We start from the raw sequence: 12,467 nt of genomic DNA on the forward strand, positions 1-12,467 counted from the left end.
GAGAGGAGGAAGTGGATGTTGTGGAGGATCCCAGGGTCTTCACGTAGAGTGGGAGGAGGGTTCCTCATGCACTCTTGGTGACGTTATGACCGGTTCCAACGTGGGGACATGTTAGGATGCCCTCATGGAACGTGTCGGGTGGGTGAAGCTTGTCGTCGAGGTCCCAACGTTTGGCGCTCGTGTTGAGGACGATGGTTAGGGGCCTGGCGCCTCATCCTTCCCCCAGCTTCAGCTGATGAAGAACTTGGTGCTCCTTGTTCGCGGAGCCGCCTTTGGATATGGTCCATATGCTCTTGTAGCCGACGGAACTCCTGTCGGAGGTCCTCTCCGCGTGGCGCAGGTGCCTCGCTCCGAAGAACGGCGAACCTGTTGTCGTTGCGGATGGAGCGTCCGCCTACCTCCGAAGTGTGGAAGCATGGCGCACACATGCCTCTCCGAGCATCTTCGGAGCTGGCGGAGACCGTACAGCCTGCCAGAACAGGCTCTTTGCGGGAGCGCTGTTTCCAGAACTCCTTCATGAAGGCTCGTCTCACCGCCTCCTTTGCTCTTGATGACCCACTCGCCCCGTCGCCGGGGGGCAAGTCACGTGTGAACGCCTCGTCTACGAGGTCCTTAACGCCGAAGGACCAATCCTCCTCTTGCACCGCACTCCGAGCGATGCGGGAACTCATTTGTTGGGGGAGTCGTCGCACCTTGCGGTACTTCCTCCTGTAGTTGTGTAGTGGATGCGGGCTATCATACGAACGTGCGTTCGTCACAAGCCTCCGCAAATTCTGCGAAGCATCCTCCAAGCCTTTGAGGAGCTCCACTTCGGTGCGCCAAGTCGTCGTAGGGGCGCGAAGTGATGCTGCACCCGCCTTCTTTCTTGCGGCCTTAGCTTGGAGGCATTGGGAGTCCTCCGCGTCGCCCTTGATGCCGGCCCTCGTTGACTCCTTCAACAGGGCGCGTGCCTCGAGCATTAGCTTGCGGCACTCCTTCTGTGCTGTGGCAGATGCCCGCCTTTGTGCCTTCTTGGATTGCACAGTTTGGAACTGCGCTGGCTCCTGGGCTTGGTGAATGTATGTCTTGGCGTCATGCGTGATGACGACCATGGGAGGCGGCTTGGATCCAAAGTGGATCACCCAAGGCTCCGAGGTGTTGGCGCGGGACAGTCCTCCTGCAGCCAACGGAACTCCTGCCGCAGGTCCTCTCCATCGATTGGATGAACTGGCGAAGATGACTTTGACGACCACAACGAAGCAAAGATGGGAGGAGAACCAGGTCCCACCGGGCGTGCCAATTTGTTTTACACGAGAAAAACATGCGTGAAAGACATAGGCGCTACGTTGAGGGGAAGGATGGTAGCGTGTTTCTCTCATGCGCCTGGGTAATGAAAATAGATGCGGGCGTGCCAGTGTACCGTAGTACACAAGAAAAAGATAGGGAAGCATGCATTTCATTAATCTCTCTTGGAGAAACAAAGTACAAGTTCCCGAATACAAAGCGCTCCGTGGCCTGCTCGCGCGGCCAGCATGACTATGGCGATTGTGATCTCCTGGTTCCCGGGGCCTCGGAAGGCACCCGGTTAATTACTCCCGCGGGTTACGCCGCGGGACACCTCCGATTAAGCCGCGGGGTCGTCTTCATTGTCTTCGCTTCGCGTTCTCCATGCATGATGTGGTGGTGATGTGTGTGGGCGGCGGCAGAGCCCGTGTCCTCATCGGTACACGCGCCGCATGTAGCATGGCCTTTGCTCCGGCCAAGCCCGCCCTCGCCGTCACGCCTCGTCGGTCTTGACGGTGTTGATATAGTTGGAGTTGAAGTAGCATGGGTCCGCTCAGCTGGGACTTCTCGACGACCAGTAGCCTCGTCGGGATGTGCAAGGAGTATGCCTCGCGGGAGTAAAAATGATGGAGGAGACCAGCGTCGGTGTGAAAACCAACGCACGCACGTAAGTCGGTGTAGCCGATGTGGTCGGCGCCTCGTCCTTAGCCTAACGCCAAGTTTATGGTTGTCGGCGTAGTCAAGGACGCCGTCTCACTGGCTTGCAGGGAAGTGGAGTCGATGGCGCGCCGAAGGAACCATCGCGTGTCGGAAGGTACGGCCACCGAGGGAGTGATTCGATGGCGTGCCGAAAGCATCGTCGCCCTCAGAGAGAGCACCTGCCCGTCGAGGGCCATAGCCGTGTGGCCAACAGTGTGAACGTTGGTTCTTGGCTCGTCTCCGATGGCTTCCAGATAGGTGAATGTTGTGGCACATGACCATGGCTTGGCCAGCCACAACTAGCTAGCTAGTACGTACCATGCATGGCCAATGTATATAACCTGCCATGCGCGTACATACTAATACTAACATGCATAGCTTTATGCGTAGATGTGGTGGTCAGGATTCGAGCGGCAACAACGTCCGTGCCCATGTCCTTGGCCCGTTTCGCCATGGTGAAGAAGGTAGAGAGCTGCAAGCTGGCAGCTCATCATGCCGCGCCATCCTTTTGGCGCCGTCTTGGTAGTGGAGATGATGCCAGGCTGCATGCCGACATGCTGGGCACGGACTCGTCATCGTCGCTCCTTGTGGTATGATGGAGATGGCGCTGCGCTGCACACCGGCAGCCGTGGCACGGACTTGTTGTCGTCGCGCCTCATCGGTGATGAAGATGGCGCCGCGCTGCACGACGGCGGCCTTGGAACGGACGTCGTTATCACGTCCCATAGGTGGTGGAGATGGCGCCGCGCTGCACGCCGGCCGCCTCGTCAGGGACGTCATCGCCGCGTCTCGCGGGCGGTGAAGATGTCACTGGGCTACGCGGCTGCAGCCCCGCCGCCATGATGTCGTTTCCTTTGACGTCGCTTGTGGAGTTGGAGATGACACCGGGCTACACGCCGGCAGCCCCTACACGGATGTCGTCGCTGAGCTGCACGCCAGCAGCCTCGCCAAGGACGTCGTTGCAATGTCTCGTGGTGTGGTGAAGATGGTGCCACGCTGCACGCCGGCAGCCTCGGTGCGGACTCGTCATCGTCAGCGCTCCTCGCGGGTGGTGGAGATGGCTGCACGCTGGCAGCCTCGGTGCGGACTCGTCATCGTCGGTGCGCCTCGCGGGTGGTGGAGATGGCGCCACGCTGCACGCCGGCAGCCTCGGTGCGGACTCGTCATTGTTGGTGCGCCTCGCGGGTGGTGGAGATGGCGCCGCGCTGCACGCCTGCAGCCTTGGCACGGACTCGTCATAGTCGGTGCGCCTCGCGGGTGGTGGAGATGGCGCCGCGCTGCACGCCTGCAGCCTTGGCACGGACTCGTCATCATCGCGCCTCGCGGGTGGTGGAGATGGTGCCGCGCTGCATGCCGGCCGCCTCGTCAAGGACGTCACCGCCGCGTCTCATGGGCGGTGAAGATGTCGCTGGGCTACGCGATGCCATTCCTTGGACGTCGTTTGCAGTGTTGGAGATGACACCGGGTTGCACGCCGGCAGCCCCTACACGGATGTCGTCGCCGCGCTGAATGCCGGTAGCCGCGGCACGGACGTCATCGTCGCGCCCCACAGGCGATGTGATGGAGATGGCGCCGCGCTGCATGCCAGCAGCCGTGGCACGTACTTGCTATCGTCGCGCCTCGCAGGTGCCATGCATGATGGTTGTCGTTGTCGTTCCTTGCGGGTGATGGAGATGGCGTCGCGCTGCACGCGGCAGCCATGACACATACTTGTCGTCGCGCCTCGCGGGTGCCATGGAGATAACGTCGCGCTGCACGCCGGCAGCCGTGGCACGTACTTGTTGTCGTCGCGCCTCATGGCTCCACGCTGCACGTCGGCGGACCGGCCTGGACGTCGTCGTTGCGTCCCATAGGTGGTGGAGATGGCGCGGCGCTCCGCCGACAGCCTCGGCACGGACGTCGTCGCGCCCCACAGGCGATGTGGAGATGGCGCCGCGCTGCACGCCAGCAGCCCCGTCAAGGTCGTCGTCGTCCAGCTCGTGGGCGCCGTGGAGATGGCGCCGTGCTGTCCGCCGGCAGCCCCGGCACAGATGTTGTCGCTGCGCCGTGGCGGATGGCGCCTAGCTGTTCGCCGGCAGCCCCAACGTCATCGTCGGCGGCATGGTGTAGAGTCGGAGATGGAGCCCGGATGTGCACGCCGCCAGCCTTGAGGTCGTCGTCCTCGCCGTGGTGGATGGCGCCGGACTGTACGCCGGCAGCCTCATCAAGGTTGGCGTCGTCCTCGCCATGGTGGATGGCGCCGGGTTGTTCGCCGGCAGCCCAACGTCGTCGTCGGTGGCATGGTGTAGAGTCGGAGATGGAGCCGGATGTGCACGCCTCCAGCCTTGACGTCGTCATCCTCGCCGTGGCGGATGGCGCTGGACTGTACGCCGGCAGCCTCATCAAGGTTGGCGTCGTCCTTGCCATGGCGGATGGTGCCGGGCTGTTCGCCGACGGCCCCGACGTCGTCGTCATCGGATGCCAGCCCCGAATGTCGCCGTGCAGCCGTATGCATGTATACGTGTCTTGGAGAGAAAGAGAGATAGAGAAAGAAGAAATATTCAACCCTGATTCTCACCACTGACGATCACCGATGGCGCCTCCATAGCCTCCTTTCTTGCTCCTTCCCGGCTGGGTGTACGTGTAGATGAATGTGTATAGATGGGTTTTTGACGTGAGATTTAATGGATGGGTGGATGGTGCTGGCCTTCGCCTCCTACAGGTACGAGCCGTTCCTCTTCTCTCCTCTGTCTTCTTCTCCGTGCGTCGTGCTGGTGAGCCCCCGCCCTTCCTCCATATTGTGTGCCTTTTATAGGCGGTATGGGAGGTTGGATAACGACGTATGCGTGATGTTCGTCGCTGTCGTGGGCTCGCAGATGCTAACCGTGTTGTGTGCGCGTGTATAAGACGCTGCACCTACAAACCAGCCAGCGTGTACGTACACAGCTTGTACATATACAGCTACCAAGTACCCTCTTGATTAATTTGTCCTCCATCGACAGCACCTAGGCGCTTGGCTTGCTAGCTGCCTGGACATGCGCCATGCCCATGAAGCTGGATATACCGATGCACCAATTTAATGGCCGCCAGCTTCACGTGTACATGCACATATCTTTCTTGTTCAGTACTAGTTTAGCTTAGAGCATCTCCAGTCGCGTTCCCCAAACCGTCCCCCAAAGCGATTTGGGGCACGCCGGACAAAAAAAGCGTTCCAGTCGCGTCCCCCAAAGCCCTTTTTTGTCCGGCGCGCCCCGATACGGTGTCCGGCGCCCCGAGCCCGTCCCCGTCCCACAGGGGACGCTCCGGGGACGCCGGACACAGCAAGCGGCGGGCTCCCACATGTCGGCGACTATTTGCATAAACCGTTGGTTCGCGCCTCTTTTCTCGTCGTTCCTTCCTTCCGGCGCCTCCCCACCCCACCGCCGCCGCTGGATTTCCCGGCCGTTTGGGCGTCCGATCCGTGCTGCGAGTCGGCACCGTTGTCGCGGTCGGGGCTCCCGCCGGTCGTGCCGCCGCGTCGCCGGCGCCTCCCGAACGCGCCGTCAAATCCGCCCCACCTCCGCGCACGGAAGGTGCTCGACGACTTGCCGGGTAGGCGCGATTGGTCGCTGTTTGTTGCGTCGTCCGCCTCGGCGCAATTTTAACCATTGATTTTGCTTTAGCCATGGACGGCGACGATGAGATGGTTGCCCTGCTTCGCTGGAGGACGAGCAAGCGTTCGACGACGACCTGCGGGAGCATTTGCCGATCATCGCGTCCCTCCGGGACATGCTTGACGCTGAGGCGGAGAAGAGGAAGAGGCCGCGCCGCGGAGGATCAAGGCCGGGAAGAAGGAAGTCGAAGCCCCGGCAGAGGATGGAGGGGCATGCCATGCTGCACAACGACTACTTCGCCGACGAGGCAACACATGCCGACAATTTTCGGCGCCGGTACGGGATGAGCAAGGGCCTGTTCATGAATATCCTCCACGGCGTTCGAGAGTTCGACCCCTACTTCAAGCTCAAGCTCGACGCCGTAGGCGTTCTCGGGTTCTCATCCATTCGGAAGTGCACCGCCGCCATGAGGATGCTTGCATACGGAGCACCTGCCGATACACGGGACGACTACCTTCGCATGAGTGAGTCTACCGCCATTGAGTGCATGTACAAGTTTTGCCGAGCTGTGGTGGGAAAGTTTGGCAAATACTACTTGAGAGGGCCAAGCGAGGAAGAGAGCGCAAGGATCATGGCACAAAATGCTGCCGGAGGATTTCTGGAATGCTTGGAAGCATCGATTGCATGCATTGGGCCTAGAAGAACTGCCCGTTTGCTTGGCAAGGTATATACAAAGGGCGTCATGGATATTGCGGTGTGGTGCTTGAAGGCTGTGGCGGATTATGACACTGTGGATTTGGCATTCTTTCTTTGGCATGGCGGGATCACACAATGACATCAACGTGTTGCAGCGATCTCCGGTGTTCGGCAGACTAGTGGAAGGGCATGCTCCACCATGCAACTATGAGATCAATGGCCACCAATATACCAAAGGCTATTATCTAGCCGATGGTATATATCCAAAATGGGCCACTTTTGTCAAAACAATCTCGAATCCATCAGGTCTGAAGAATTCTCACTTTGCTACACGACAGGAGGCTTGCGGGAAGGATGTCGAGCGGGCATTTGGTGTGCTTCAAGCACAATTTGCCATTGTCCGGTACCCTGCTCTAAGCTGGTCTCACGACCAAATGTGGGAGGTGATGCATGCTTGTGTGATCATGCACAACATGATCATCGAGGATGACCGCAAGAATCATGTTAGGTCACATGTTGGTCCCTATGAGTGTCAAGGCCCTCTCGCGAGAGGTTGATCATGAGTTGCCTGCAGATTTTGCTGATTTTCTCGCCATGCACGCAGAGATCCGTGACGAGCAATGTGCATGAGCAACTTCAAGCTGATCTCGTTGAGCATTTGTGGAGGATCAAAGGAAATACCGTGGCACCTTGATGTATCATCTAGCCCTTTTTATTATATTTGATTACTTGTTTTATTGTTTATTGTAATTTAATTTGAAAACAATCCTCGAAAACATTTTTTCATATGCTACATTTGATATAAATGGTTTATGTGTTAAAAAAATTATTTTAAATGTTTGGGGGCAGCGTTTGGGGGACGTGGCTGGGGAGCGACGTCCCCCAAACGCGGCACGAACAAAACACGTCCCCCAAACGCTCAATCCGGCGCGGTTTGGGGGACGGTTTGGGGGACGCGACTGGAGATGCTCTTACATGTTATTCACACATCAGCACATGAATCGATGAGTACTTATAGGCGAACAACAACTATTTTCTTCTCTTGCCAATTTGCTAGGCAATAAAATACTGTCACGACTTGTACAAAATCACGTCGAACAACGATAATGCGCGTGTAGCACAGGACATGACTATTTTTTAATTAGCACCGGTAGGAGTACCATAGAAAATAAAGCTTGCTTTCAGAACCAAAGCAGGCACGAAACCAACAAAATCGAAGCCCAGAGAAAACACGAATGCCCTCCTTGTTGTTGTCCTCGCTCCCGTCTACGCACGCCGTCTACGCACGCCGTCTCCAAACGCCGGCAACAAGGGAGGCCGGAGACGGGGAAATCAAAGGGGCTGCTGCCTCCATCTCTACCTCCTCCTCCAAACACCAGAGGCTTCCCACCTCCTCTGTGACGACTTTCGGGAAACGTCGCTGTGGCCGTGGGGATATTGCCTGAAAAGGGCCCCAAGAAGAACGGATTGAGGTCCCGTTATCGCCGCAGGCCGGGAGAAGGGGTGAATCGGAGAGCTGAATCGCGAGGTCGGGATCGAGTGCCGGGGGCGGCGCTAGGTGCGGATAGAGAGGTTGTGAGGATTGGGGGAAGAAGACCTACTTCTGACTGTCTATACTGAAACATTTTTTTACTTCGCGGTGTGGAAGGGTAAATCGGTAAAAATCCGTACGGACGAACAAGAAACCTTATTTTCTTTATTATTAGGTATAGATAGCAAAAGTGCCCGTGCGTTGCACCGGGATAAATTAAAATTAAAAGACTCCAGCGAATCACTTCTTCTATGTGCCACCACGGACGAAGATGATCATGTTTATCCTATTCGTGAAGAGCATGATTAATCCTAAGATGAGCTTGCAAGGCTCTGGCTTCAACGATTTATAACAGTTTTAATGATTTTAGGCATCATCCCAATGTATCCTAATGTAATATAAGCTTGCTTCATGATTCATCCCTACATTGTAGTTTTGCGGATTTTTCATGATGGTGTGTAACATCCCTGATCTATATTTGTGTCGCTACAAAGGTTGATTTATAACAAAACGATGGATTGGGGATTTTGGAAACTATGTTTATTTTTAAAAAAGCTGGTCACTACTCAAAGTCCTGTTTAAAGTTGATTGACCCGTCTAACCCTAGTCTTAGTCTGATTATTTATTATTTAACTTTTTTATTTTTAAATCAATTACTATTTAAATATATTACTCCGTATTAACATAGTACTATTTTTTAATCAGTACATGGTTGATCTATTTCTATCCCTTCTCTCCAAGAGATTGTACCTCTGCAAAGAGCATGCACCAAACAGATGATGAATTAGCAAATTGAAGTTTCAAATCATCCTAATCTTACACACTTTGGGCAACATCTTCACGGGTGTAGCACCTGCAAAATATATTTTTTAATTGCCAATAGATAGTACCGCATAGAGCTGGCTGTCAGCACCAGCCAAGCACGGGAAAACCAAATCGAATCCAACCGGCGACATCAAATATCCTTCCTCGCTTCTTCTCCTGCTCCGGACCATCCGCAATTCGCCGCTTCGCTACAGGTGTGGACTTAGTCGCTTCTTCTCCTGCTTCAACCAGCCAAGTTACATACACGCTCTATCGGTTTTGGCAGCACGAGAAGGTAGAATTAGTCAGTAGATCACCGGTATAAAAACCACTGTATATTCATAGCTAACTGCGAGATTTCAATCTTCAGTTGAACAGCCAGATTCAGCAGATTAAAGCTATTTTTTACCCCATATAAAATATAGGAAACATGCCCGCGCGCTGCCGCGGATATAAAACATGTCCCCTCTTTAACTGCTTGTTTACTCTGTCATTGTTTTTATTGTTGTGCATGATCTGACGAACTTCAGATAGGTATAGATCATCGGATTACAGATAGCCTTTGTTGCATCCTTTGCTCTCATAGCATGACTCCCGCTACCATGCTAAGTCAACTTGTGTCGCTCTGCTTAGACGTGACACCTCATTCTTCGTACAAATCCTGCATGCTATCCTTCTCCATCTTCTAGTGCGTCATGTTTGCCCCGAACTCGTCCAAAATATCTAGTTGGTCACCAATCCCAACGAAATCCTAGCCTCCCTTGATCGTTTTTCTATCCCCCTCGCCCCCCCCGACCCGGAGCGCCGCCCATCTCGGCCACGTGCACACGGTCCATCCGCCTCGCGTGACCTCATTGCCGTAACACTGTTGGACTATCGTGACCGCTAACATAACTTCCTTAGAAACGTAAAATTTGACACTCTATAGGTCAACTTAAAGGGTTCTCTAAAAAAAATTAGCATCATTGTAAAAAAAATACACCCCATTTGTAGTGAACAGCTCGTTTCATTTTTCACGGTGTCCACTTAGCTGCAGTTTCATTTTTCGTATTGTTCAAAGACATGTTGAAATCAACAAGAAGCCGGGCACGAGCATCTGGTTTTGCATTTCTCCATCCGGTCTGCCGCGGTATAGCCGACCCCGCGAACTGTGCCTTCATTCTGTGCAGCTATTTTCGGATCAGCGCGGCAGCTCGCAGACCGCCGACCCCGCGAACTGTGCCTTCATTCTGTGCAGCTATTTTCGGATCAGCGCGGCAGCTCTCAGACGCGCACAGCTGGCTTTTCACCGCCCTCCAGCTCTCGGCTCCTCGACGCCTTATTGGGTCTCGTCAGTAGCTGGCTCTCAGACGATTTCGGATCCTTTCGTTCTGTTTCCTTCCATGCTCTGTTTCCTTCCATGCGTATTCGATTAAGCTTTCCTTTCCGGCTGAGCTCCCATGATAGCTGCGGCCGCCACCTAATTTAATTCCTTCCTGATCATGGTGCTACTTCTCTTTTCTCCCAGGTGGCTTGTCCATATCCACGCAACATGCGTATATAAACCAGAAAAACTTCCTATCAAGCAGCGAGGTGGGACTAATCCACGACGTACGTACGGTTCATTGGCCAGATTTTGTTGTATGTATCGCTTGTTTTCCTGGCATGAGATGGCACGATCGTGATTTTTGCTGCCGGGCCAACCTAGTAAGGAACCAATCCGGCCCACATTGATCCGAGCTAAGACCAAACGAGCGCCCAGCCGGATACACAGATCAGACGAAGCGTTTTCTCGGGTGCGTGAAATAGGAGAACCAAAGCGGTACCCTGACATATGTAGAGACGGAGGAACCCACGGACGTACGGGCATCGGTTTTTTTGTTTAGACGAACAGCTTTGACTTAGCGGTGGCATTGCCAGTAAATTCGATTAAAAATATGGGCAATTTTAAAACGGACGAAAAAAGTGGGGAGAAACCTTGCTTCCTTTATTAGTAGGTACCCAAAAGAGCCGGGCCCGGAATCCTCTGCATCTACGACCTTACCTCACGAACAGCCGGGCGACGCGTGACGGTGGAGGAGGAGGCTGGGCGTTTCCACCAAAGGAGGAGGCAGAGGAGGGGATCCCCTCCACTTGTGTCTAAAACCAATCGTTATTTCACTTCGCGGTGGCAACGTGCTGTAATTTCAACTGAAAGTCAGGAGTAATTAAAAAACGGACAAAATTTTTGGGGAGAAACCTTACTTCCTTTGTTAGTAGGTATAGATAAGAAGAAAAGAGAACGCTAGCAACAAAACAGTCTCAAGAACCCTTACAATACGGAGCAAGGATGGGACAAACCAGAACCACGCTACATAAGAGCAAAACACACTACAGGGTAAAGCAGTGCAAGAAGTGTAGATACAAAGAGGTGGAAACACAGTGGGGAGGACCACGATATTTGTTTTCCTCCAATAATTCTACGGAATAGCCCATACCATGGGAATTTTAGAGAAAACATAGATTCACGTTCCTTTGTTCTAAATGGTAGCATAATTTTTTTTTCCAATAGAAACCATATCATCCAAAATTCATATCTTCTTTTCTTTGTTCCAAACGGGACCTATAAGAACTGTTCGAACTGTACAATGCATGAAGTCGGCAGTCAACCACACTCCAATATATTTATCTATTTGCCAGTTTTTGTAGTATAATGATAAATGTCCCTGCTTTCAAATAATCGAAATGTTATGTATGTACAAAGTCAAATAAGAATAATTTTGACAGAGTTTATAGCAAAACACATCAACATCTACTACATGAATTTGGTTTTTCACCATACAATATACTTCATGCAATATCGACTTGACATTGCAGATATGTAGTTTCCTATAATCTGGTAAATGCCGTAAATATTTGTTTCGGCAAACCTAGAACTCGAATTATCTTAGAACCCAACAAATAAGAAAGAATGCTCTAATTCCCATAGGACCGATGAAATGTATTTATGGAATAGACATTGATAGCTCGATAAAAACTATATGGAAGTAGTAAATTAATTAACTTCTTGCATAAAATGTAGTATATATATTATTAACACGACTCAGAGTAAGTCATCAAGTTCATGGTTAGATTATTTGCACTTATATTGGGGGTTGGATTTACTTACTGAAATATTTGTGAACATACAAGTTGATAAAAAAACACGAGCATAACCAGAATAAGAAAATAGCAAAGGGAGTGTGAGAGACAATATTAATAAAAATGTTAATATACACAATAGTTATGCTAACTTGAATGAGCAAAGCAATAACTGGTGAAAGTATAATTAACTAATTAAGAATCAACCTGCTTTAAGGAAGAAAACTGATGGTTCTAACACACGTTGTCTTAGATCTAATTCTTCAAGAACTGGTTAAATGCATATTGGTGGCAGGCTAAAAAGGTAAAACTATAAATATGAAAAAGGACTATTGTATTTTTTACATGGGGCGTAGTTAATAATGAATTGGATCAAATAAACTGTTGATTGCGTGAAAGTACAAGAAAACATTTCAAACATAATCTACCATCTGCGTGTGTATATTCACAGTGAAACTTGTAATTAGTTTGTTAGTACGTGATGATATTATTTTACTGTAGGGTTAGATATATGCATGTACAGCCAGAATAAACTGCATTTACAGTGCAATATGTAATGCTTAGTTCAATACATCTAATATATTAGTGCTTCCAATATTCTTTACAATAAATACTTATATATCAGATTTCATAAAATGGCATGATTTCCTTATCCACTTACCTAAATATATTTATGGATCTTCTGAGATATTGTTTGTCATAATTACTCTGCATCTGTGGATTATATAATATTCAAAAAATCAGGGCAAAACGTGCAAAAGAAACACTTGCTGTTGAAGTGCTAGCTTTTTGATAGTCTATTT

Source organism: Lolium rigidum, chromosome 1, assembly GCF_022539505.1.
Source record: "Lolium rigidum isolate FL_2022 chromosome 1, APGP_CSIRO_Lrig_0.1, whole genome shotgun sequence".
Lineage (NCBI taxonomy): Eukaryota > Viridiplantae > Streptophyta > Magnoliopsida > Poales > Poaceae > Lolium > Lolium rigidum.